The sequence below is a fragment of the Leuciscus leuciscus genome (assembly GCF_965113295.1).
Source record: "Leuciscus leuciscus genome assembly, chromosome: 5".
Classification (NCBI taxonomy): Eukaryota; Metazoa; Chordata; class Actinopteri; order Cypriniformes; family Leuciscidae; genus Leuciscus; species Leuciscus leuciscus.
In genome coordinates this window covers 9,294,356-9,317,746 of record NC_138729.1, presented here as the reverse complement: position 1 = coordinate 9,317,746, position 23,391 = coordinate 9,294,356, and the positions used below count along the sequence as shown (strand labels likewise).

Here is a 23,391-nt window from a genome sequence, read left to right as displayed (position 1 = left end):
ATTAGCCCAGCATGAAAATGTTCTCGACAGTATGGTTGCAAGCCACCTAATCTCTCCCAACACTGGGGAAAACTAATAGAAACAGCCAGTCAACCCTGCAGAGATGAGTTGCTTTCAAGTCTTTCTCTTTGGTGATGAAAACAAAACAGAGAATCAGCCTTTAATGGCTGGAATTGCTCGGTAGGAATTTGGGAGTTAATATTCTTTTCATGCTCTGCATACTTTTCCACTCACTGCTGGTTTGTTCAAAATGAAAGAGGTGAAGCTGCACAGTTTGTCTTTTGGTATTCAAATGAGGCGGATCATTTGGTAAAAAAAAATGGCACATTTCATTCTGCTAATATTTTTGCAATCTTTTCATGCTGAGGAGTAGTAGACAGATGTCCTACAGGGACCTCAAAAGTTGATTAAAAGGAAGTTGATATAACTCTCGCCCAATTTTTACAATTGGTATAGGGGAGAGCAGGAATAATTAACACTCTTTGTCTTTTGCTCAGATATATAAAATATTTAAAGACTTAATTTTTATTCAGACATGTAAAAGTGAAAGTGTCATGTGGAGGCCAAGTATTTTGGACAATCCTCATGATTCATTTTAAATATAGATATGGTGAGTTGGAGTTAAAGGGTTAGTTAAAAAATGAAAATTACCCCATGATTTACTCACCCTCAAGTCATCCTACAGTAGGTGTATATGACATTCTTCTTTCAGACAAATACAATCGGAGTTATATTACAAAAACACCAGTGAGGTGTGGCTGTTTATGTTTTGAAGTCCATCAAAGTGCATCCATCCATCATAACTGTAATCCACACGGCTCTGCTGGGGTTAATAAAGGTCTTCTGAAGTGAAGCGATGTGTTCGGTCTAAGAAAAATATCCATATTTAAAACTTTATCGACTAAAATAACTAGCTTCCGGCAGACGGCCATACGCATCGACTTACGGTGTAAGTCTAACCATAACGGCCGTCTGCTGGAAGCTAGTTATTTTAGTCGATAAAGTTTTAAACTTTAAAACTCCGCCCAGGCTCTGCGCTCCCTCAACTTTGCCGTGGTCCGCGAGCCCAGGGATTCCTCCAGGCTCTTTGTCCAGCTGTTCCTGTTTAGTTCCCTCATTTTTCCTTGTGTATAAATACTTCCTGTTTGGTTCAGTTTGATGTCGGTCATCGTCGATATTAGTCGTGCCAATATTAGTGTTGAAGTTATCTGTTGTCTTTCTGAGTATTCAGGTTTCCTTTTAAAGGACTATCTTGTTCGATCTCCTGTTTCAAGTCTCTTTGGATTCAAAGACTTTGCCAATTCTAGCTAAATGCATTTTTTATCAACACTTGAATGTGCGTAAGTTTCATAAAAAAGCAAAGAAATTTGTAAAAAGCTGAGAAAATCGCATTTTTAGAGAGACCATCAAAGACCACATCCAGATCGGATTCAGAAAGATGATCAAACAGATGGAGGAGATCAAGTCCATCAACACCCCTAATGCTTGCACAGTCCTATAGCTCATCCTGGGTCAACATTTCATTCAGTAACATTAGGCGGTTTTGATTTAAAAACTGTTTAATGTTGATGATCACATTATTTTACATATGCATCTGCTTACATATGATATCACTTGTTTCTGCTTCTTTTTCACCTGTGTTTTGATCCATAGATTCTGTACTATTTCAGAAGATGTGTCATAGATGTGCTCCCTATCATTTAACAGTGAAAAAACACATGAAGCCGGAAATGTCCATCAATGGTGGGGAAATGATGCCACATAAATGACGGAGATTTTCGTCAATGACGAGGAAAGAGTTAAAGGCCTTTACTTGTTAAACAGTAGGAACTCAATCAGATGACAGAAGGCAAGTAGTGTAGTTATTTGTGTTCAATGGATGGCCATGTTGATCATTTAGAGGCCTTCACAATTTGCATATCAAATATAATACAATAAACTTTAGGGTTAATAATGTGCACAGTTTACAGAGTGACAGTGTTTTAAAGGATGGCTAAATGTAAGCAAATAATTGCTGTGACCTACACCTATGATTACAACCCCTGCCCCCAATACACCCTAACCCCAAAAAATTTGAACACAAACATTTGCTGATTCAGAAACGAGGAACCGTCTGCACATCAACTGCATGCAATCAAGAGATGTTTGCATTCTAGAACTCCTGTATCTGCAATTATAGAAAAAAAAAAGAAAAAAAATCACAGGTGGATGCCTCGTAAATTAAGACCCAGAGGCAATGCTCAATCATTACCATGTTAATATTCATCTGAACATTCCTGTCAATCAGTATTAGCAATGAGACTCTTCACAGTGTCAGATCTTAAGCACTGTAGCTTTTACTCCTATCCGTCATCATACTAAATTAGTCAATGGTTTTTCTCCATGCTTGGAGACGCAGCTGCATTTGAGAGGTTGCTGGTGCCAGTGCTGGCCACCTGCTCGGACTGTGGAAGTAAGTGCTGCTTAGAACCAATCAGACATGATATAGCGGCCATAGAGGAAGCCGATGCGGAATGTAAAGGATCATTTCACGACTCTAATATGAGACTTTAATCTTGCTGTAATAAGAGCTGCTTTAACTCTGGCCATTAATGCCTCTTTGTGCTGATCCATGACCAGCTTCCTGCACCTAAACACTGGCCGTATTCATTAGGAATCTGATCATGCAACTGGCCTCAGATCGGAATCGGAGTGCATCATTCTCTCTCCCTCTCAAAAAAAAAAAAAAAAAGCCATTAGGAAGACTACTGCAGAGAGAGGGGCGACTGAGAATCCGTAAAGCAGGCTGGATCACTACTGCTCATTTGAACAGTTGCTATAGATACAGAGTGGTTATGATGTGACGCTCCCGTGATTTGTCTTGTTGTTTTGGATAGCAATGTCACTGCGTTTTGAAATGGATGAACCAATCAGAGTCATTGCTTGCATCTGATCTCTGTCATGTTGTAATTGCAAATGATTGCCATGTTCAGGTCTGAGAATAATAATTACAGTAGGCTAAATCGAGAGGGATTGTAGAGTTACTAAAATGTCATGACAATCTGAGTCTTTCTCTAGCACTGCACAGAAGAATACTTTATCACATGTTAGATTGAGGTGTATTTCAGTGTTATATTTAATCTCTAAACTAAAAGACTGTTCCAAATCACTGTTCCAAATCCAAATCCAAATCAATGACTGTTCCAAATCACAAATAACTTGACGGCAGACCAAATGACACTTCTCATACAAAAATATAGTGTTCTGGCACAGATTGCTGGCAAATTTGTTGCAAGATATTTTCCAAATCAGCTTTGTTGAAAACCGTTTGCAGCAAATTTGTAGCAAGCAACAGAAAACCTTGAACCGTTAACAGATCAAAATAACCCAAATACAAAAATAATGGTAAGACTTGTTTATTGCAACGTGGATACACAATTAACATTATACATTTACTATAGTACTATAGTAATCATGCATAATTACATGCAACTAAGAAGAAAATTAACCATAAACCTATAGTAAGTACATGTTGTTAATTAACATTGCTCAGTACCCCTTTGTGAAATAACACTGAAATAACATTCAAACCAAAATAATTAATATATAGCTCCTTTAAAATACCTCAAGACTTAATATTCAAATATTCTAACAAATGTAAGAGATCCAAAACAATATATTTAAAATATTTATTACCAGAACAGTGATCATATTCAACAAACTAAACCATCACTTCACTCAGATTCGACCAAAAATAAACACAATCAAATGCTAAAGTTTCTCATTTTTAGCTTTTTGATGATGACACGCACTGAAAAGGAGTGAAATTAAATTGTACTGTCTTTGTAATGTCCTTGAGTGTCATAGGGGGCTCTGCATCTTTGAAGCTGGCTTTGTCATTTCATAGTCCAAATGTTGGTCCTGGGCAGCTATTAGCTTTTTTTTTAATTTATGGCAATTATTTTGTCTTCTGCAAATTTGTTTAAGGGTTCATTCACAGACCTGACTACAGCAAACACATTTCACAGTTATATAAATAGCATGTAATCCCATAGGAGACATAGTGGAAATCACATTACATGTTTTCTGCCAAAAAACCCTGTATCAATCCTCAAGACATGGTCCCTGCAGCCATGGGAGAAAGCAGTTAAAGTCATGTTTAAAGAATTTTTAGACCATGACGAAGAATCACGTTATAGGAAAATGTCTATACATCACATGCAACCTTGTAAGCATATAGCCTTTGTAATGGATTGGCCATAGCCTATAAGCAGCTTCAGATATTTTCATCAGCAACACTTCTTTGGATTTTAAAGAAGAAAAACTAAACATTTATTCTTCAAGCAAGTCGTGCCAATTTTTTTACTGGAGAGAATTTACAAGCTCAAGCAGTGCTGTAAGCTCAGATGTTAATGAAGTTTGTATTTCTGACTAGCTTCTTTTGCAAAACTTTCACAATTTTTTTTCAAAAATCCACATCCATGTACAGTAGTCGACATTTGAAGTGGATCAAAAAGGTTCATCAAAGTTGTCCTAAGATAAGAACGGGTATTGTTCAAAATTCAGTTACAACTTTGATGAAAGGTTTTGATCCACTTCAAATGTTGACTACATTAGTTTGTGCCCATTAGGATTGCAAAGTCTATGGTTTTACCCACAGAATAGGGCAACTTTTAAGCTGGGTCTGTTTACTTTTGCGTCCATTCCTTTTAACCATGATGGGAAAAAAGTTTTTAAATTTCTAATTTGAATATCAAAATTACAATTAGAACCTTATGCACAAAATTAAGTATTGACTTCTTTTGCACCACTGTCATTTTGCACCTTTATTAAACCTTTTTCTTTTTTTTTCTTTTTTTTGCACAAATTATTAACTTTTTTTTTTTTTTTTTTTTTAAGTTTTCTGTGGCTAAATTAGAAATAATGTTATATGATAACCTGCTAAACTAACTTCTGTAACCATACAGAGAGGTACTCCATTTAAAAATGGACATAGAGAACATGTCCCAATTGTGATTTTCAATGAAATAAGAATTTTGTAAAAGGAAAATGGGTTTGTACAAAGACATTTGAAAAAATACTTTTGATACAAAGACGGTGCACTCATATTACTTATGAATGGGAGAAAGTACATCACGCAGTATGGTGGAATAAGTCCTACCTTCTATAAATAAAAGAGCCAATCGCCGATTGGTAAAGTCATCGCGCCACTGAAGCTGAAGCTCCAGTTGCTATAGAAACAGTTAGTGTTCTGAGATGAGCGCTTGTTACTGTGTAAGGACAACAACAAATCTTCTGCTAGTCAAAAACTGTAAGATGGATGCTAATTTTTATGCCAACTGCAGAGAAAATACAGGGAATTCACAAGTGAAATTTAATGGGTTAGACTTTATTTCAATAGTCCACTTTAGACATTACAACTAACTATAAGAAACTTTGCAACTACATGTCAACTAACTCTCTAACTCTTACTATGGAAGTCAATGGGGTTTATCAACCGTGTGGTTACCGACATTCTTCAAAATATCTTCTTTTGTGTCTAGCAGAAGAAAGAACTATAAGAGGGTGAGGTGAGTAAATGAAGTAAGTGATTTTTTATTTTTTTATTTTTTTGTGCCTTTAAAGGAACCGTATGTAAGAAATGTATTTCAATTAATCATAAAATGGCCCTGATATGTCACTAGACATTAAGAAATCATGTTCATTTCAAATACTTATATCACTGACAACAGTAGTCCGGCCAGGATATTGTCATTTAAAAGTGAAGTTGCAGCCCTCAACTGATGTTGATGTTGTCATGTTGTGTTTTGGCCTGATGCTCCACCCTCCACCTATCTACCAATCACGAAGTCAGTAGTGTTTCGGCATCCGGGTTGCCAGCTCTGCTCTAGTTACCACAGCTGCAGCTACAAACATGTCGGATAAAAAATGTCTAACGTTATGAAACCTAAAAGACCTCGTTATGAATCCGAAATACGTCGTGACAAAGTCCGAAAAAAAACTTACTGTGTAGGACCAACGCTATCTCACGACCAATTCGTACGAATTCGTACGAATGATAAAAAGATGGCTAATTCGTACGAATTCGTACGACCTCACTCGTACGAATTTGTACGATTTGTCTAAACCCACGTGATGGGTAGGTTTAGGGGCGGGGTCAGGGGTAGGTCATTCGTATGAATTCATACGAATTGGCCAATTCGTAAAATATGTACGATTTTGCAAAAATCTTACTAATTCGTACGAGTGAGGTCGTATGAATTCGTACGAATTAGCCACTTTGTAAAATTTGTACGTTTTCCCGTGAGATCGGGTTGGTAGGACTCGTCACTTGCCATTGGAAGCTCCTTGTAGCAGCCTACGTTCCTGCTGGATCCTGCAGCCTATCTGGCAACCTCGAGTCAGGGGGGAGGGGGAGGGGATACACCGCTCTACAGTAATTTGAAAGTGATTGCAGTACCAGTTTTGGCCACAATCTTACATAGGGTTCCTTTAAGCAGACAGTCCACTAATACTCAAATAACTGGTAGTTGATGTAATTGCAAAGTTACTTAAAATGACTAAAGTGGACAATCTGAATAAATTGTTACCATTAATATACAGTAAATGTGCCAATGAGGACCTTAAAACTACATTTTAGTCTGTTGCTCATGCAAATCTAATATGGCTTAAACCTGGTGCACACTGTAAACGATTTATAATAGTCCTTTACGATTGTTGCTTGTCAGACTGAATGAACATTATCCCCGCTGTAAGCCATGTCACACTGTAGGATCTCAGTTTTTATTGATGTCAGACAGCAGTCAAGACACGTTAAAAATGGACGGACACACAAAGACTAGTCTGCAGTTTTACATCATCAATGTGTGATATGTTTGGTGTCTCTGAGCTGCATTTACATGCAGGATAGAAATGGTGGCTGGTTAAGAAAAAACAATCTCTAGCATTCATTTTGATCATGCCGTTTCTTGAAAAGAAAACTGGAAAAAAACGAGACTTGTGTGTGGAGCAAGTGGTGGTTTGTTGTTGTCTCACTAATTGCGTCATCAGGTTCTGTGCTTCTATTGGTTTTTGACACTGCCAGAATTTCATTGAAGGTAAAATTGGTTCACAATATTATCCACCCATAATATATTTTTGGAGATTTCGATGTCTCTCCCCACAGGATATTTCGAAGGTTTTCTCCTGACTGTTTGCTAGTGGTTCCGTATCAGAACAGGCTTAACCACAAGCCTCCAAGCTATGAGTGTGTGGACAGGGGAGAGAGGATAATGAGAAAGAGTAGCTAGGGACGGTTTATGAGACAGCATAATGGCCACTGGCTACAGTTTACTCACTCAAACCTGGAGACTTACAGACAGATCCAGATTCCCAAAGTAAACTGAGCCAAAAAGTGTTATTGCACTGCATTATTTTTCCCCATCCTGTGCTCTTTCTGAGCTATCATCGCAGAACAATTGCGAGTTGTTTTGCTGATTAGTGATGATTGAAGTCATGTAACCATAATGGCCTGGGAGCCCAGCTGGGCTAAAAAAAATTAAGCATTGCTGCCTTAAAGCTTTGTGAAATGCTTTAGTTGTTTTTTAATTAACAAAAAATTGCAATTATGCATTTTGAATCAGGCAGAAAGTCATCATAGTTCTTTGTGTAACTCATTACTCTCTTTTGAGAACTGAATAAATCACAGTAAATAAATCTGAAAAGCATAAATGAAACAGTCTTTATTAATCATAACATAGGCTTAAAAATTAACCAGTATATTGCCAAAACACTTTCCTAATTTGTAGAGTCTATAGTATTTTCAGGAGTAAAAAATAAAAAAATAAAAAATAAAAAAATTATCAAAGGTGACAAGTCCAAAGCTCTCATAGCTTTCCCATTAAAAATGAAGACTTACTTTCAGATATTCAGTCAATTGTCAACCTAATTATCTTGAAAAATAGTAACTTCTTCAAACTGTTTCATCATCATCTTATCATGGCCTTGGTCAACCTTGAAGTGAATTTTGCTAATGGTGATTTTTTTATTTTTTTATGTGTGTACTGGTAATGATATTTTGTCACTTTTTGGATAAAAGTTTGGATAAGCATTTGATTTAAAAGTTAGCTAGCAGTTAACTTTAAATATATAAACATGAACAAAAGAAAATTGTTCATTAAAATTCTTAAATACTGACGATTTGGTACCAATGCACCTAATTAAACGCTCAGAACATGAGGTAACACGATCCCAAATTGTTGTCAGGAACTGATGTCAAGATTTCATACCAGGATTCATAACTGTGTTTCTGTGCTTGATTCAACTACTGTTTCACAAGAGAAATGATGCAACTATTGTGAAAAAGAATGAAGGATCAATACTTCAAATGAAGGAGAAATGTTTCTGTACCTGCCATCTGGCTGATGTTGATATGAGTCTTGGCTACGTTATCTGTATGTGTTGTTTGCATTCATCATAGCCAGTGACTTCTGTTCAGTGTTCATCAAGCTCATCATTTCCACCAGTTAACACTGGCAAACAGTATAGATGGCTGATGAAAAGGAAACAAATATGTTCTTTCATATATGAGCCTCAACTTGTGTCATTCAGCTCCATGAGTAAAAAAACAACAAAAAAAAAACCATCATAAAAGCAGTTGATAAAACTCATATGCTTTATTCCAAGTCTTCTGAAGCCATACACTTTGTGTGAGGAACAGGCTGAAATCCAGACAAAGCTATCATATGACTTCAGAAGAAGAAAAAATACATGCCATATGAGTTTGGAACAACATAATGGTGAGTAAATAATGATAGAATTTTTGGGGCAAACTTTATTAAAATAATGACAACGGCAGATGGTAAACTTGCATATTGCAAATATGAAAAGTTCAGAAATCCCTGGTACAATGCAGTGGATCTCAATCTTTTTGCCTTCAGTGTCCTAAACAACATTTGAAGCCACAATTTCTACCTAATAAAATATTTTAGAGCTTGGAATAACTAGAAAGATCTATATTTGTTATAAAAAATAACCAAATACTAAGAAGTATATTGATTTTTAGTTGTTTTAGCTAAATTTAATGCTTGTTTGTCTTATTTTAAATAATCTGAAGTCATCTTGAGGGCCCCTATAGTGGGCCCTGGCCCCCTGGTTGTGAACGTAAAGTGAACAGCTGCCATGTTTATGACGGAACATTGCAAATTACAGGCAAAAAATGATTCTTATGGGGCAACCCAAGTTCTAACCATCAGTAGTAAATGGTTCTCTGCTGAACTCTTTATTTATTGATCATGAATAAGAATAAAGTGGCTCAAATTAAATTTTAACTAGACTACCGTATTCTGCCATACTGGTCCAGTGAACAGGCCAAAGTGGCAGGGGTGAGATACTTTTTACTGTCTTAAAGAAAGCGACTATCAGAACAAAATGTCAAACGGATCGATACTCTTTCCATTTGGGCAGTAAACAAGCCCTTTAACACTTAAACTAGAAGTGCTTCAACATTTCACCAGCAACATGACAGAGTGAAAGAAAGCTAACCTTTCATATAAATGAAAGACATTTCTGCTATAATCAGTTTCATCTCATTGTCTCACTGCAACATGAAACCATCAACCCACTTTGGGCATAAAATTACAGTGCACTCCGTTTAACAAATGCTCTTCAAATATTAAATTGCCTGATGGTGCTGCTGGCCATTATGTTGCATCTATTTATTCTAGCATGATCTGAAGGTAGAGAAAGAACTGCTGGCAGTCACCATCACTTTGCACTTGGACAAGAATAGTATGTCATCATTTCAACCACCACTGGACATTTATTTTTATGGATGTCACTGCATGAATGCACTTAAAAACCATCAGAGCGGCATGTAACCAAAGAAGTGCTACCGATAAAAAGACTTCTGTTCTTATTTATAGAATGTTCCAAAGTCCTTCGTGTCCCAAATTCATTCAATTGAACTACTAGAGCATGCTTATCAAGAAGTTGCTTTTCAAAAGCAAGAGAAAAAGTTTCAAAACAAACTGCCATATATGGAATATATACATTTAAGATAGCCCATCTTTAATCAGGTGAATATTTCTCTCGGTAGGGAGAATTGCCCAGGGGAAGAAAAAAAAAAATTTGGACGTAGGTTGCAATAGATGTCGCAATGGAATCTGCCATATTATAGGCTTTTTTAGCAAAAATCTTATCACTAAAACATGTTTTAAATAAAGAAGAAATGTAACAAAAATCAAGTAATTATTTTGGCCAACAAATATTGTAATACACAAATTGCATACATTTATCAAAATTCTAAGCACATTTAAAAACAAACAATGTGACAACTTGCGGCCCTAACCTGTCCTGAGAGTCACCATTTTCACCAGAACAGGTTATTTAACCAAATGATTTCTAAACGGTTTTATTAAGTTGAAATAGTTGCCAAGTTCCCCTTTAACTAAGGGACCATTTACATGACACAGTTTTCAACTAAAAACTGAAAACTTTTTATGCGTTTTGGCTGTTGGCTGAAAATGCTAACTTTTGAAGACAGGTTTTAAAGTGCTAGTGTTTAAAAAAGATACCGTTATCGCCTCAGTGCAAACTACAAAAACACAAATTTGTGAAAACGGTGACGTCATGCGCATGGGTATTACATGTTCAGTCTGTAGGCGCATAGTGTTTCTTTGTCAAGTGACATCGCCAACTACTGGCCTGGCATGAATAATACAGCATTTTTTTATATTTTCGCGGATCCGTGTGAATGGGTTTGAAAACATTGTCGTTTTGACAACATTGTCGTCTCTGTGTGAAAAACACAAAAGGAAAAAAGTTTCCATTTTTAGTACATCATTGTCATGTAACCGTACCCTAAACAGGACATGATTATGACATTCATATCATGATAAGTCAAACTTTGCTTGATCTTTTTAAATAAAAGTCTTAAATGTACTATGAAAACATAATTGTAACACAAAACCTCCTCCCCAGAACAGCAAATAGCATGTACTGAAACTAAACTGCAAACTATAAAATGATTTTAAATATGTGCTTTGACAATAATAATAATAATAATAACAGTATTTGGGGGAAAATCTTATAATAATGTCGGCATTTGAAACAGAGCTAGTACTCTTTTGCCCACAAATTCCCACCAAGAATTCTTTCATTTTGTTATGCATTTGTATTTTTCTGCTACCTACTGTGAATATGATTAAAATAGCAGTGGAGAAAGCTGAATTGAATTTTTTTTTTTTTTTTTTATGTATATATAATATATATATATTCTTTAAACTCTTTAGGGACCTGCTTCTTTATAATATTTCATGCAGAAAATAAGCAACAAATGCGCTGGTTTCCTATGAAAAGGCAAAGTATTTTCACCTCATACCAATTTGAACCTTCTAACCTTAGTAAAATGATGCAATTCTGCAGCTAAAATTTATTTAGATAAAAATGATTTACTGTTACAATAAAACTCGCACATAGGGTGAGTATTGCTTTCAGCCCTGTAATAGTGAAGCTCTTTACCTGACTTACTAAAAGTATCATCCTTCGGAATTTATGGTTAGCAAGACGCTTTAAATATTAAAATATTTTTTGCAAGAGATAGAATCTCCCATCTCAAATTCTTTTCTGATGCCCAACAAGATGAAAATAATTCAAATGCATGAAATCTATGAAATTAAATGTTCATGTCTTGAGAATTGCTAGTGCACTCAAGTAAAAAAAAAAAGGGGGGCACAATGTATGGTGTTAATATGAAGGAATTTTCAAGAACTAATTTTCAATTAGTAATATATTTTCTATAGTATTCATTGATCTCTGTTAATAAAAATTCAACTGTTCATTGTTAGTCCATGTAAGCTCAGGTCCATTAAATAGCCTAATATGAACAGATTTTGATTTTAATAATGCATTAGTAAATGTTGAGATTAACATTAAAGGTCCCATGGCATGAAAATGTCACTTTATGAGGTTTTTTAACATTAATATGGGTTCCCCTGGCCTGCCTATGGTCCCCCAGTGGCTAGAAATGGCGATAGGTGTAAACCAAGCCCTGGGTATCCTGCTCCACCTTTGAGAAAATGAAAGCTCAGATGGGCCAATCTGGAATCTTCCCTATATGCCGTCAAACGGGTCAAACTGGAAATGGGTCAAATTGGAAAGCTTGAACGAATGCGTGTCTAAGAGCCATTGCGATACATCCACTGTAAACATTAGCGGATGGTACCGTGGCCGCAAGATGGTCAAGGCCACACCCCCACCCTCCACCTTGCTCCGCCTCTGTCCTCCTTATTAGCATTTAAAGCTACAGACACAGAAATGGCACGTCCAAAGGAAAGCTCATTGTGGGACTGGCTCATAATGGCTGTAATTCTGCACCAAGGCTGAATTTCGGGAAAGAGACTTCAGGTACAGTATTAGGGGACCACTAAGGCCTATATAAAAGCATCCAAAAGCAGCATGTCATTGGACCTTTAACAAAGATCAATATTTTTCATTGTTAGCTCATGTTAACTAATGTAATAATGTTAACAAATGGTGCCTTAGTGTTACAAGTGTTTTAACCGTATTACCCGTGTTTTGTTTTAGGGTTAAAGGAAATGGGTAACACTTTTGTTAAAATTAGTTACTGCATTAGGTAACATGAACTAACAATGCAGAATATTTTATAACAATGCGGAACCTTTGCTAGTTAATAAAAATGTTTATATTGAGAATGGACTAATGTCAACAGATACAACTATTGACCTGAAAGTATTTAGTATTTGAAAAAAGAGATTAACCTTAGCTAAGATTAATAAATGCTATGGAAGTATGTTCATTCTTAGTACATGGTAAATAATGTTGTTAACAAATGAAGCCTTATTGTGAAGTGTTTCCAGGAAATGTTTGTAAACAGATAATGTCCAGGCAGACAATTATCAGTACCTTTTCTGTTTTTCAAAAAAAAAAAAAAAAAAAAAATACAGTGAGTCCTGATAAACAATCATATCAATGTGATCTAAAATATAATTAATTATGCGTTTGAAATGTGTGACCTGGTACATCCTAACGACCTGCTGCTGAAAAAGAGGATGACAAGTTAAATAATGATGGATGGGTTAATGGGTGCGTGGGGTGTGCGTTCACACCACACATCAATGCAGGGTGGCCGACTTACTAATAGATCAAGCTGGGATTCTTTGTAATCATTTGTGTCAAGTCACGGAAAGACAGAACTGATAACTCACAACAGCAGTAGGCTTAATTAATACAATTGTTGTTTATAAAAGAGGTCGTTTTAAAGCATTAAAGCTAATCGCGCATGCTGTTAGCATTAGGAAAACCAATGGAGACTAAACCTAAGCCAATAGATATATTTTTCTAAATACACAGACACATGTGGTATTGATTTACATAATTTCTTATGCAGAAAAGGCAATGTGATAGTGGGGCTGTAGGTTGCCAGATCTCTATTCATTTAATATACTTAAATAATTCAAAACAAAACCACTGACCTTGTTTGTCCCTTAAGACTTAACCAAACAATTCACTGTAAATGCTTTAGGGAAGAACAATTTAGGGAAGACATATAGATACTGTAAATTATTCAAAACATGTATTTTTATTATATATCCATTTTCCAAAATGTTTGTCCTGTGTAGGGTTGGATCAATCCATCACCATGCCAACATGGGGACAACATGGAAACTCCTCCCATTATTATATATTATACAATAAATAATAAATACACTCACTGGCCTCTTTATTAGGAACACCTTGCTAGTACCAGGTTTGACCCACTTAATTCTTCATGGCATAGATTCAACAAGATGTTGGAAACATTCCTCAGAAATTTTGGTCCATATTGACATGATAGCATCACTCAGTTGATGCAGATTTGTCAGCTTCACATCCATGATGCAAATCTACGTTCTACCACATCCCAAAGGTGCTCTATTGGATTGAGATCTTGTGACTGTGGAGGACATTTGAGTATAGATGAATATCAGATGATGTCACCAACGTCTCCTCACTGACGTCACTCACTTCTAAAACTTGTCTGCCGCCATCTTGAGTACCTGATTCACGTCAGTCGCAGATTCCAAGAACACAGGATGCGATGTTACTATCCTTTGTGCAAGCATTTCCAAGAATTCATGAACAGTGAGCCTGATGAAATTTGGGGAGCGCATCGTCAGTAGTGTACCTTTGGTTCCTAGGGTGTTTCGGCCTTTCACACTATACACCCTCCCCACAGGCGGCCAGCGACAGGGTGATCAATCCTACGCTTGCGTCCCATTCCCAATTAGTCATAGGAGTTGCCTTGTTGTTGATAGCCAACATCCCATGGGACTATGCATGGCAGGGGCGTCCTCCTCCCTGAGTCAAGCATTGTTGACCGCATACCTCCTGACCCTCTCACTTCGGGGTCCAGCTAGGGTCTTTCCTCTTCATCCAGAGCCACTGACTGCTGCCTTCTGCCGCCTCCGATACAGCTCTGATTGCCGAACGCTGGCTCTGGCCCTTAATTCCCAGGTCTCTAAGCAGTCTGGTTGTAGATGTTGCCACAAAACCTCTGCAGCCCACCTCCACTGGTCGGACTTCTGTGTTCCAGCCATGATGCCGTGCTTCGGGAGCTAGATCGGCATAGCGCAGATGTTTTCGCTCATAAGCCTCATCGACTGAGTCCTCCCAGGGTACTGTGAGCTCAATAATGAAGACCTTCTTGAGCGAACGGGACCAGAGCACCATGTCAGGTGTTAGGGTGGTGGTTGCGATCTCCGGAGGAAACACAAGTTGCCGACCAATGTCAGCTAGCATTTTTCAGTCGCGGGCCAAGCGCAGCTGGTCTCGCTCTGATGGTGTAGAGCTACTCTTCGGTGGTTTTGCCCCTTCGCGGACAAAAGTCGTCCGTAAGGGGTGTGATGCTGCTGGGGGTGGCAGGGAGTTGGTGGCAGCTCGCTTGTCCTCCAGGGCGGACGCAAGGTTTTTTAGAACTTGGTTGTGACGCCAAGTGTAGCGTCCTTGGGTGAGGCTTGTTTTACACCCTGTGAGAATGTGCCTGAGGTTGGCTGGCATGGAACAGAGGGCACAGTCCAGATCTTCACCATACCATTGGTGAAGATTAACTGGTGTTGGAAGGACGGCAAAAGGAACTAGCTAGCTATGCCTTCAATATGTTGTGCGGTGGGGTGCAACAACAAAAAAGGAGACCCCAAAATATCCTTTTACAGGCTACCTCAGGATGAAAAAAGACGCCGTAATTTGCGGGTGGGACATGTCCCCACCACTTTTGAAACATCTCGCGGCACGAATGTACCAATACAAATAAACAAAACATCTCCAGTTAACTAGCAGAGCATTCATTTCGTTCGTTTGTAAAATAAGAGGCGATCTAGCGCTGAAATGTGTTGTTTCTGAAATCAAGTGATCAAAGTGCTCGTTGCCGCTGCGATCAGTGGAGCGGATACTGTGTTTGTTTGTGGCTCGCGCACAGTCTTCACTCGGACGCGTGCTTCAATGTGGAGAGACTCTCTATTCGTTCTGGTGAAATTACAAAAAAAACTGCACACAAACGTGTCCCTGCCTGATATACAACCACTGATAAACATCATCGGTTTTGATAAAAAAAAAATAAAAAAATATTAGGGCTGGGGGAATTAACGCGTTAATCTTTGCGATTAATTTGAAATGTTTAACGCGTTAAAAAAAAATAACGCAATTGACGCAGCACTTTTTTTTTTTGCCTCGTTTTAATGATTTCCTGTTGCGTCTGCTATTAAAAAGGCCGAAATATGCCGTCCCGCCCCTCCATGTTCGGCGGTCAGGTTTCATTCTCGGGCAGCTTTCATGAGCGGGTCTTTTCCGCTCGGTATGTGCGTCGCGCTCTGTGCTCCGCGCGCACGCGCGCGTGAGTGTGTGTGTGTGTCGGTCGGTCGGCGCGCTCTGTGCTCCGCGCGCGCTTGCGTGTGTGTGTGTGTGTGTGTGTCGGCTCGCTCTGTCGTTAATGGCCCAGCAGCGGCGAGCTCTCCGTTCCGTGTGTGTGTGTGTGTGTGTGTGTGTGTGTATGTGTGTGTGTGTGTGTGTGTGTGTGTGTGTGTGTGTGTGTGTGTGTGTGTGTCGGCGGCTCTGTCGTTAACGGCCCAAAGGCTTCAATCATGTACTAAGCACTGGAAAAGTAAAGTCCACTCAAGTAACGTGAAATTTCTCTGTTGACTTCTGTTTGCTGAGCTGGTATAGCCATGCTGGGCAACAATGGTAAAATGACCTGCTCTGATCACATGCTCTGGTAATAATAGCTTTGTAGGACTATATTTTGTTTTAATAATTAATAAAATAATAATAATAATAATAATAATCTGTTAAATTGATTATGTTGATTGATTATTGAAAAAGAATAATATATTGATATATTGATGTTTAATATTTTAATATAGGGCTATTTTCTGTTCCCTTTTTTTCCTGTGTTGTTTAATTAGGTGATTCTAAGTTTAAATATTGATGATTACAAGCTTGGGGGAAGCGCAATTAATTGCAATTAATTACAGAAATTGTGCAATTAATTAGTTAATTTTTTTTAATCGATTCCCAGCCCTAAAAAATATATGAGTGCGGATTAGAACCCAGAACCTCTGACACGCTTGGAAAAAGTTCTGCCCCTGGACCATTTAAATACACACTTAATATAGTCGGATCAACATATAATATCATTGAATGCCAGGATTGGTAGTTCGGTAGCAGCGGACAGAGGCTGGAAGTACGCATCAGGTATCGCGTAGGGATCACACCCTAACGATATTCTTTTTTGAAAGTAGCGTTTCTTTACATGGCAGTCGAGGTGCGAAATGTTGTCTTTTGTAGCCATTTACTGTATCCGTACGAAGCTGTAAATAGTCGCAAGCTAGCTAGTTAATGCTTGTCAGTACCATAGACAGTACTCCGTAGGTACTCAAGATGGCGGCAGTCAACTGGAAAAAGAGCGGATGACGTAAGAGGTCACGTGACTGATATTCATGTATAGTGAACTCATTGTCATGTTCAAGAAACCAGTTTTAGATGATTTGAGCTTTGTGGCATGGTGCGTAGAACCCAGAACCTCTGACACGCTCACACACAGAGACGCTCCGGTTGTAATGAGTGGTTATTTGAGTTACTGTTGCCTTTCTATTAGCTTGAACCAGTCTGGCCATTCTCCTCTGACCTCTGGCATCAACAAGGCATTTTTACCCACAGAACTGCTGCTCATTTTCTCTTTTTCAGACCATTCTCTGTTAACCCTAGAGATGCTTATGCATGACAATCCAAGTAGATCAGCAGTTTCTAAAAAAAAAATAGTCAGCAGCCCATCTGGCACCAACAACCATGCCATGTTCACTTAAATCACTTCCCCATTCTGATGCTCAGTTTGAACTTCAGCAGATCTTCTTTACCATGTCAGATCATCCCATCCTGCTGGAAGTACCCATCAGTAGATGGTACACTGTGGTCATAAAGGGATGGACATGGTCAGCACCAATACTCTGTGGTGTTTAAACGATGCTCAATTGGTACTAAATGGCCCAAAGTGTGGCAGGAAAATATTCCCACACCATTACACCACCAGCAGCAGCCTGAACCGTTGATACAAGGCAGGATGGATCCATGCTTTCATGGTGTTTACTCCAAATTCTAACCCTAAAGAATGTTGCAGCAGAAATTGAGACTCATAAGACCAGGCAACCTTTTTTCCAATCTTCTGTTGTCCAATTTTGGTGAGCCCGTATGAATAGTACCCTCAGTTTCCTGGTCTTACAGGCTGCTGTTGCATCTGCCTAAAGGTTCGAAGTGTTGTGCGTTCAGAGACGCTCCGGCTGTAATGAGTGGTTATTTGAGTTACTGTTGCCTTTCTATCAGCTTGAACCAGTCTGGCCATTCTCCTCTGACCTCTGGCATCAACAAGGCATTTTTACCCACAGAACTGTTGCTCCTTTTCTCTTTTTCAGACCATTCTCTGTTAACCCTAGAGATGCTTATGCGTGACAATCCAAGTAGATCAGCAGTTTCTGAAATACTGTAGTCAGACCAGCCCATCTGGCACCAACAACCATGCCATGTTCACTTAAATCACTTCCCCATTCTGATGCTCAGTTTGAACTTCAGCAGATCTTCTTTACCATGTCAGATCATTGCTGCCATGTGATTGGCTGATTAGATATTTGCATTTACAAGCAGTTGAACAGGTGTACCTAATAAAGTGGCCGGTGAGTAAATAATTTAATTCATAATTATAATGCAATTTATTTATTTTTACTAGTAATGTCCCAGCATCGAAAGTAGGTGGAAGCTACACAAAATTCTGGTAACGCAATCAGTTATACAAATTATTTTTGGAAGCTGCTGAGTGAGAGAAAATGCTACGTCTTATACACATGTACGAAACTAATATTATTCAAGAAAAAAAACAGAATTCCCTGGCTCCCGGGGCCATTGTAGCCTACATTGAAGACAAAAGGATGTGATGTGGGCTAAGCATATGCATAAAACATTACTTTAGTGTTTATATCTTTTGACCTAAAATGCTATGCTAACTGAAACAGTATTTGCTGCCTTGCAGAATACATGCTTCTGTACAAGAACCTTTAGTCGAATCTTGCCAAAAGCTTTTTATTTTATTTTATGTTTCATAATTTATTTTGATTGGGAATTGTGAAAAATGCATCAATTAATTTTTTGACAGCTTATGTAAAAAAAAAAAAAAAAAAATCTCAGTCAGTGTATGATTCATCAACTTTTCATCCTCAATCAGGTTTGATTTCCAATGGTTGCTTGCGATTATTAATAGATGCTTGTGCTGATCAGCAGGACACCCAGTAGACTATTTCATACATTTTTCTTCTAATTCATGGCAAATCTCTTGAATGATTGTGATCTTTAACATTCTCAGCACAAATAAAGGAAATGAAGAGAAAAAATATGTTTTAAATGATTGATCAGATGTGATTTATGAACTTCGCTCAGAGATTAAAGCGCTATTATGCTTTTTTACATTTTCAAAGATGTTGCACAGTGTTTCTGAACTCCCTGAAATGCCTGTAGACACTTTTGGGGCTGCGTTTAACTTCACTTTTAGACATACACTCAAAATAAGTTTATTTGGACAGAACCTTGCTCAATCCCTCAATTTTGACTAAGGGATTGAGTCTACTCAACATGTACACTTCAGGCAGATCCATAGACCACAATGCAACATGATTGTGATGTCACAGCAGGCCGCGCTTAATATACGCCAACCCCACACAACTCTAGCGTATGATATTGGAGTTATTTTGACTTTCAACCACATGTAATACTTGTAGCTACCTTAAGCTGCCTGTTTCTTAACACAGTTATAGTTTATTGTATTGTTAACATTTTCGTTTGTGTTTTTTTAATATTTTATGTTTAATATAAATATATTATTATATTTATAATTATTATTTGTTTATATATATTTTTTAAATGACAGCCCAAGCATACATACAGACCTATAGAATGGTGTTAAGCAAATTCATAAGGAAAAAAAAACTAAATAATAAATGAGGCTCCATTGCGGATTCCAAGTGATCAAAGCCATAGGGTGTTCCATTTAAACATATTGCAAAGGTTTCGCCAGCAGTGGGCACTGAAACGAAAGCAATGACGTACAGCCGAGTGAACGAGATGGAGGGAAGGAAGAGAAGGAAGGGCATAAAAAAGACTTAAAGGCCCCCTGGAATCTAAATGTATGTTTTTTTTAGCTTTTAGTATGAATATGTTAGCCTTAAGGTTATGAATTAGCTGGTGTGTTCCAAAACAATGACAAAATTCCCATTTAGGAGATAGAAGCATTGAAAACGTACAGTCTCTCACTTCCGCTTAAATGGATCACAGATTTTTGATTGCTTCAGCTTCTCATCACATCTTCTGTCCAATCAAATGCTCTCTAAAATTTAAAACATCCCACCCCCTTTGCTATAAATAAATACCACCAAAGCGACCATTGACACGCCACAGAGCAATATGGGTTGGAGATGTGTGTTCGGTTTCTCAAATGCTCGAGTTTTATTCCGTTTTCCAACTGTGAGTTGGTTAAGAATGAAATGGCTAGAATTTATTCACACCTCTACTATTGAATCCAACGTATCATCAGCGCTCGCATTCGCTTCCATGGTGTTGTCAAGTACGACTTGCAGTCTGTGAGGTAAACTAAATGCTATTGGCTATTTGAAAAGGAGGAGGAGCCATTCAATATGTCCCGCCTTAGCTTCCTGTTTCAGTGGAAATTACGTCAACGCATCATACAAAGCTGCATGTTCCGAGGCACTTCAGTGGGCCTTTAAATGCAGCCTAAGATCCCACACATCGCAGTATTCCTCATTTAAATAATTCGCCTCCATATGCAAAAAAGAGGCCTGGTTGAGTTGAGTTAGTAGTGTTATGGTAAGGTTATGGTAAGGGGCGTGGCATTTCTAAAATGCGCTCGAAGCAGCTGACCAATCACAACACACTGGTCCAGCCGACCAGTCAGAGCACATCATGCTTTTCGGAAGGAGGGGCTTCATAGAAGCAGGAACTAAACAGAGCGTTACTGACTGGGAAGTACGGAGGCCCGCACATGACATGCAATCATTTTTTTTTATCATGTGCACGATTTACTAATTCGTTTCCTCAATTTACTAAATCGTGCGGACGATTTACTAATTTGTTCCCTCTATTTATAAATCGCCGGCACGATAGAGCAAATCAAGGGAACGAAATAGTAAATCGTGCGCATGATTTATAAATCGAGGGACGAAATAGTAAATCGTGTGCATGATTTAGTAAATCGAGGCAACGGATTAGTAAATCTTGCGGACGATTTAACCTACTATTTTTTTCCTGCATGTCATGTGAGGGGCTCTGTAGGGAAGAGAGGTGCTGCAACTATTTAAAATATGTGAAAAATAAGGTGTTTTTTGACCATTCAACCATTACATCTATTCCAGTAGGCCCCAAAAACAAAACCAATACTTTGTAAAAGGGCAAAATAGGTCCTATTTAGCGGTCAGAAGTGTTCATAGAGTGCTCAAAGCAATACAACATAGGCTAGTCAGTGGCACAGTGATGTGTTAAATGCTGCTAGAACTGATGCTGACAGCTTGGCACTCTTTTGCTTGGCTCATTAATACATTACACCATAATGTCTCTGCAAGGAAAGAGAGTTGTCTTCTTGTGTTTGTAAACCACAAAAGGCCAGCTACATGTTATTTTATTTACTTATTAAGAATAGGGACAGTGTACATTAATCAACATTCGTGAATGTAAATGTACCCAAATTAGCCCGAAGGCTAGTTTTCATCGGTAGTCCCTTTGCCAGATGTTATTAGGCCTAAAACTAGAGAAAAGGGTAAAACATTACAACAATAATAGAACTAGAACTTGTAAACAACTCTGTAAAATACAATTAAACATATTATACAAAAATACGATATATAGGCTATATATACACAAAAAAGAAAGATAAAAAAGACATTGTTATGAGTTAAATATTACTAATTATAATGAAATTATTATTAATAATAATAATAGAGGAAGCAGCATTAATGTTCACATTGTTGATTATGAAGAATTCATTTCTTAAAATTATGCTTAAATGAGTTAAATGATGAGCATTCTCTGTTACCTTCAACAAACTATTTCAAGTTTCTGAAGTGACGTCCATCATTTGCTTTTGACCCTGTGGCAAGGCAGGCAGATGAAGGATGCTCATGTTATGGTGTAACCTTAGATCTAAATGGCTAGGACGAATGAAGGTATAACAAAGTTAATATCTGAGATATGAATCAATGTAAGTACTCTAAAATCCGGTCCTAGGGCCATTACCATGAGGTTCCAGTGTGTACTACAAGGGGGCCGTGCTATGTAGGAAGATTATCCCTATTGCACAAGTACCAATATCCTTCTGTGTGCAGTCTCGTATTGTACACAAAGCCATCAGTAGTACATTAAACAAAACATCACGGGACACTGCGCGCAAAAGCACTTCCGAGCAATAAATGGTTAAAATGAAGAAATCTTAATATGTTTTCCGTATCATAAAATGTGTAGTTAATGTGCGAGTATACATTTAGCATGCTATGCTCTCAGAGGAAGAAAATGAGAATTGTTTTATTACCGCGGCTATATTATGCACTGTCAAATAGCATTCTAATTTTTTTCTTTTATGGTCTGTACATATGAAATTGTGATGTGCATTATATTATTTGTATTATGCATACGCACAAATCATATGCAAATTGCTGAAGTGAAATGCTCTAGCCATTAAAGCACTGTGTTTATTTATTATGCCATTAAACTTTCCAAAATGAACACAAATAAAACCAGCTGTCAGGGTGTGTGTTCCCTACAATCAGGGAAAATATTGTTTAAAAGAATGAAGGGTCTAACAGGATGTATAAAGGTCTCAAAATCATGGCAATGGTGTTTATTTAGGACTGTCCTGCCATGTCAACCTGACAAGCTGTTATATAAAATATAGGCTACACGACCCTAATAATGTGGCCCGCCAGGAGATGTCACTGTCGTGTGACACCTCAAAAGCAACGTCAACTTTATAAAATACAGTTACTTGTGCAATTTTCATTTGTGTATTGCACACACTTCTGGGTGATATGTTGTTAAGATGTTTTGTTTTAAAAATAAAAAAAATTGGCTTAATAACTTTGTTGTTTTTATTCCTGCAACCAAAATACATTAAGCCACAAAACACCCAGAACAGCGTTTCAGTCTCTCCTCTGTTTACTCTGCACCTTTACTAACTAAAAAAAAAAAAAAAAAAAAGTGTATATATATATATATTTTGTATGCTTATTTTTGAGGTAAGATAGTATACGTTCACGTTTATAATTCTTGCTTAATTTGATAGGCTAAGAACCACCAGCTTTTCATTTACAAGTTTACAAAACAAGAAATGTCATGATGACTGACCATGTTCTTTCACTGGACAATTGCACAAACTAATATAGACCTACATTTGCTACAATTTTGAGAGTGACTAAAACACACACTGCCTGTAATGTTGATAGATATTAGTCTATGTTTTATGTATTTATATTTTTGTCTTAAATTGTCCTTTTTTTTTATTTAATTAAAATGTTTGCTATATTTTTACCCTTTTCAATTAAACTGTTTAAAATAAGTTTTGATCCGTGACAATATTTAAAATGTCTACCACCCATCATATTTACACACTCCGGAAAAAAAAAGTACAAACACTGTCAATGGGATGATACCCCTTCGAAAGGTGCTAATTTGTAAATTTAAGGTACTAATATGCACCCTTAAGGGGTAAGTTACAAATAAGGTACAAATGTGTATCTTTTGAAAGGGTAGGCTACATTTCTAGTGACAGCTTTTGTACCTTTTCTTATAAGAGATAATTCATGGATTTTATAAACTAGGCCTAGGCTACTCTTATTT

The 23,391-nt window shown here is 37.6% G+C and overlaps 1 long non-coding RNA gene across 1 annotated transcript in view; it reads right to left on the bottom strand.

Annotated features, from left to right (window-relative positions):
• The window catches only part of LOC309499496, a 350,425-nt gene extending 334,571 nt beyond the window's left edge, over positions 1 to 15,854 (bottom strand). The window contains exon 1 of the long non-coding RNA XR_014206271.1: positions 15,082 to 15,854. This is a non-coding gene — a long non-coding RNA (uncharacterized lncRNA). The remainder of the gene's footprint in view (positions 1 to 15,081) is intronic.
• Positions 15,855 to 23,391: the final 7,537 nt, after the last annotated feature.